Genomic DNA, 5,354 nt, shown 5'->3' on the forward strand with positions numbered 1-5,354 from the left:
AGACCGGAAGTACGGATGTCTCCAAAAAGTTTGGTACCACTGTGACTACAGTGGGCCCTATAACTTGTGGTCAAGCCTAAATGACCTTGAGCCGCATCCCTGTTTTGGACAACATTCTCCTTAATACTGCTCGGTGTATGGGCTACGGAACTGCATAATTGTTCAACCTGGGCTCCCGTCTCGTCCTTCCCGTGCTGCTCGCCACAGTATTGTTTTTGGTTTTGATTCGATTATTTTTCTGATTATGCAAATGAGCACCCATTGTTCAACAAATCAAAAGTCAGCTTTAGAGAACCCCGGAGGTAAACATTTGGTGTGCCATCAAGGACAACCCCCTTAGGTAATTGGGAAAGTTTTGTTTTGATAGCTAACAAAAATCGTGTCACAGGATCAATTTCAAATTACCAATGCTGCAGTTGCTCACTGAGCAATTCTTTCTAAAGGAAGTCGAAAAAAACACTGACATTCTGAAGGCGAAAAACTTAGGGTTTACAAGTTGGTACATGTATGGAAACAGCATGTAAGCAGGCCTCCAAAAGGTAAAGTACCGCTTTGGCAAGAGGGGGCGCCATATTACGCAATTAAACGAGCCTCATTGTTCGATCAATCGGAAGTCCGCTTCGGACCGGCCCAGGGACTTTAAACTCGGTGTTCTCACTCAAAAGCATGTCAGCATGTTCACGGAACATTGCGGACATAACGAGTTAGCAAAACACATTTTCTTCAGAAAATGCACATGCGTCATCGTGTCTAGTTGACTGTATTTCTCGTAGAATATCGGTTAAGTACCCCATCAAGTTAAAAATAAAATACTAGACGGATTTAGGAGAAGCTAGAGGAATTAAGATTCAATATTGTGATCCTCCTGATCTTTCTAGATCAACCAGATAAATCCTATTAATGTGATTTGTTTTGTTATCCATTTTCCTGGAAGCTGGTGGGATAAAGGTTAAGTTTGTCAAACTAAGCGAAATGATTGGATTTATTATTTGTTGTACTTGAACTTTGGGGTCATATAAAATCACAATGACAATTGTTTACACTTTGTGTGTGTGTGTGTATGGGGCGGGGGGGGGGGATTGTTTGTGTGAGAGAAACTAGAGACTGTTTTGTTGGTAGATGAACTGGAGTGTTTTATAATGTTCACCATTCTGATTCCTATGTGGCTGATTGGCTTGCTGCCATATATTCTATATGGCTAGTATTGTTTCGTCTGGACTGGTGACTCTTGGGTGAAAATAGTAAATATAGTAATTCTTTATTTGTAGTTGAATAATCAAGTTCATGCTGTAAATTTCACATAGTGATTTCACATAGATATCCTTTTATGGATAATGTTTTCGGACAAGCTTGACTGGAAAGACTACAGCAGCAGAGTGACTGTTGACAAAGACATTATAAAGCTTTGAGGCAGGAGAATTGTCCATTGTCTCTTGAGTCACTTCATGAATTCTAGTCTAGCTGTCAGAAACCCAAGAGTCTCTGGAGCCATTGGTCAGGACACTTGTAACCAGTGGCGTAAATATCACCCCCCCCCAAAAAAAAAATTTGCACCAGGGCCTATCACCATGATGTTATGCTGCTGCTTGTAACCACAGAGGCAGAGATCAAATTGTGAGTATTTGCAGTTCCTTCTCACTCACCCATATTATGTAATACTGTTGCTTACTCCAGTAAACATATGGCAAACACGGTCTCTCTCTATGATAATCTAGGCAGCTTGCAAAAATAGCAACACAGGTGCAACAACAAGCCCTACAATATTCAGAGCAACATAATGCCTCCTTGCGTTCCCTATTGAAATTCCACAGTGCAATGGTATTTGCTTCTTGTTTTGCTGATGTGGCCGGATCCGGATGATGTGATATGGACCGAACCAGTTGAAGCTGGTCAGAGGGGTCCTGTCCCGGAGGACCGAGCCCCCCATAGCCACTCGTCTTTGGATCTTGGCAAGGTGCTACTGATTTTCCCCAATCAGCTCTTTGTGATGATGTTTCCACGCCGGCCTACTCCCCTCAGATATAGGGTAAAAAATGAGACCACAGGTGTGGGTCAGTTTCATAAGACGCTACCTGGAGACGGCAGCAGGCAAGAGACAGCTGGCATTCCCAGTTCAAATGTTGTCTTTGCCTTTATTGGGGCAGTAGGGTCTACTCAGTGGTCCACTCCCAGCCAAAGGGTTGTTAGTTTGATGTCCATTGTCTGCAGCCTACCTGCAAGCCTTCTTGAGCAGACTGCTTATCCTCCACCTACTCCTTAATGACGTGTCTGAATTCATTGCAAGTCACCACGAATCAAAGCGTCTGCTAAATCTAAATCATGAATGTGCATTGAGTTGGTTGAATATTGAAAGGAGAAACGTACTCGTCATATGTTTCTCCTTCAACGGCCGGTGCAACAAAACATTCATGATGGTTAGGACAAAACAGAGAGGCTGTGGGGTGCTCTCTTAAACAACATTTGTTGTTATTGCTTTCACTTGAATCAGTTTGCACAGTTTGTCCTATATCAGTGTTTTTAGCAGCATGTAGCGACAGATCTGTTAGAGTATAATTAATATTATTTCTTTAGAGCAATTAAGTATTTTCTGTAGTTCATAGTATATTTTTTCAGTTTTAATGCATTGCAAATAATCACATAGACACTGAGTGGCTTTTAAACCAACTGGTGAATACTGTGTTGAAAAGGCTCAGGAAGTGAACTGTACACACATAGTAATAGTTAGCATGACCTGTGCATTGTGTCTGCTATTGTGTTCATGCCACTCTTTTAATCATGAATATTGAGCATTTGATTTTAAAACAACGTCATTTACTTGATGTTGATGTGGGTTCACCAATAAACTGGTTCTAGACATAGTTAGTCGACTAAACTCTATCCATAGGGGGCTCGCCTTGCTGTGGGACCAGCATGTACAAGGCTGATCGCTGCTCTTAGGTGTTGTGTCCTTTACTGCTCCTTTTCTTTGGTACTCTTATTAGTTTGCGTCTTCTTGTGCAGCCCACCTTTCCCTTTAAACCCTTAGAGAGACAAAGAACCATACAGAATAGAACCAGAACCACTGGGGACAGGAATAGCACGACCAGACGGCCTTTTGTCAGTGCCGAGCCCGAACACGACCAGTGTGTGCAGACACCGACAGACCTCTTTGTGTTCAGGGTCCGGCTGAATGAGAGACAAGAACATATCTACCCACCAAGAGTGGAGGGACGTGGGGGCCGCAGCCGGACCCCAGGCTGCAGGTTGTTGTTTCCAACGCTCAGCGATTAATCAACGAGGACAGCGCGGGTCCAGAAGAACATGCGTCCCAGGATCATTAATCCACCGCGCAGCTGGCCCCCCGCACACCAAAAGAAGGAGCTCAGCGATTTCCGACGCACACACAGTGCGTCAATGTGCTGCCCAAATACACACACACCGGGCAGAAAATAAACCCGGTGTTCAACGGAACGATGGAGCGGTTTTAAAGGAGCTGGATTTGGGTCGCACACCGGTGGCAAAGCGCTGAGGAGACATGGCCTTATAATGACGCTCCACTATTTTGAGCAGGTTAAAGCGGATTCCTAGTTCACAAGTACACAGAAGCTACATAGTGCGACTGGACATCCTCCTCTGCAATCATCATGGACACCCACACACCCACACACCCACACACACACACACACACACAGACACACACACACGCACACGCACACAAACACAAACAAACAGTCTGTCCTTTAGGTCCTTTCTGCACCTGTCCAGCAGATTTTCTCGGACTCTTCCCTGTGCTATACAGATCCTGCCACGCCCATCAGCCATCTGCAGTCACTTCATTCCCCTCCTCTGAGCTTCCATGTCAATCTTCACACCTGCACCTCAGCCCCTGATCAGGCTCTCCCGTTATATACCTGTTCACTTCCTTTGTTCTCCTACTGGTTTGTTATATTGTCATGTACCTTTGTCACCTTTTGTATCATTCTGACGTTGTTGGTCTTTTCTGTGCCAGTTTGTGGAACTGTGATTTGAATTTTCTTTATTAAATCTTTTTTTGTGTTCTTCTGAGTTTGTGTTTGCCTTTGGGTCCTATCCCTTGTGTTCCTGCTTACCTGCTGGCACCAGTCAGGCCACCCACACAGATGGTCATACATACCCATCACCTTTAGAAGTGGTTCTTAATATGGTTTGTTAAAAGCAAGTCTCTTTTAAAAAACAGTAAGAAAGTTTGAGATATGAAATAAGAAATGTCTATCACTAAAGCAAGGAATAACCAGCACCGATACATGACAGCACATGATGGCCCAACCCATTCTAATACGCAGAGGGGCTGAGGAGATGTGGGAGAGAAAGAACCTGGTGCTGGATCTGTTGGATTTCCTGGCTAGGTAACGGCTGTCTACCGTTACGTGGACTTAATTAGAGTTGTCCCAGAACCGATACCAGTATCGGAAATGCCTCTAATCCTGAAATCCAGTGTCAGGTATCGGCGAGTCTATGGCCGATCCGATAGGATCATGTGACTAGCTCACTTACTACACGGGCAAAGAACATCTCAAACTCATGTTATGCTGCATTCGTTAACGGTCAGAGGTGGGAAGTCGGATCATCTCTGACCCATGTGCGTTCGAGCTACCAAGTCAGAAAACAAGAGTAAATGTATTATAAAAGTATAAATATAAATGATATAGTTAGACTAAAAAAAACATATTTTTTCAGTCAAACTTACAATGACACTATTAAGTGAACTAACTATAGATTCCTCTCATCGTAAGAGAACCCTTCAATAGGAACAAGTGCTATTAGTACTAATAGCAGATTCAGATCCGCTATTAGTAATCAAGATTAATCGAGATTCAGCCTTATACAATGCTAGATGCTGCTGTATGTAATTGTTTGTGTTTTACAAAGTGTTAACCTGAGCCAGACTATATACAGCAATGATATCAATCATATCACATCCATACAGGTTGGTATTATACAGCTGTTAAAATAAATACATAATATATATCCCCCCCCCAAAAAAAATGTACTCTGTATGTTTGGTTGCATAGTTCAGAATGCAAAAAATGGGCATTAATTATTAAAATCCTACTTATTTATTCTTGATAAATTACCCGATGCACCCTGTTTTACTCCATTTACATTTACTAAAATATGTGACCGTCAATCATTCACACAATTTTATATGACATGCATATTAACTGTGTATTTTCAGATACCACCTCTTTTTGCTTGGGGTTATGTTGATATGACAGGCCTACTGAATGGAAGGTTATTGTTGTCATTTCTTGTAGTTCCCTTCGAGGCCGCTGGAGGGCTCGAAGTAAACAGAAACGCGTGAAGAGGTGGGCGTTTATGAACGCTGTCAACCAGGA

Source organism: Pollachius pollachius, assembly GCF_949987615.1.
Source record: "Pollachius pollachius genome assembly, chromosome: 3".
NCBI lineage: Eukaryota > Metazoa > Chordata > Actinopteri > Gadiformes > Gadidae > Pollachius > Pollachius pollachius.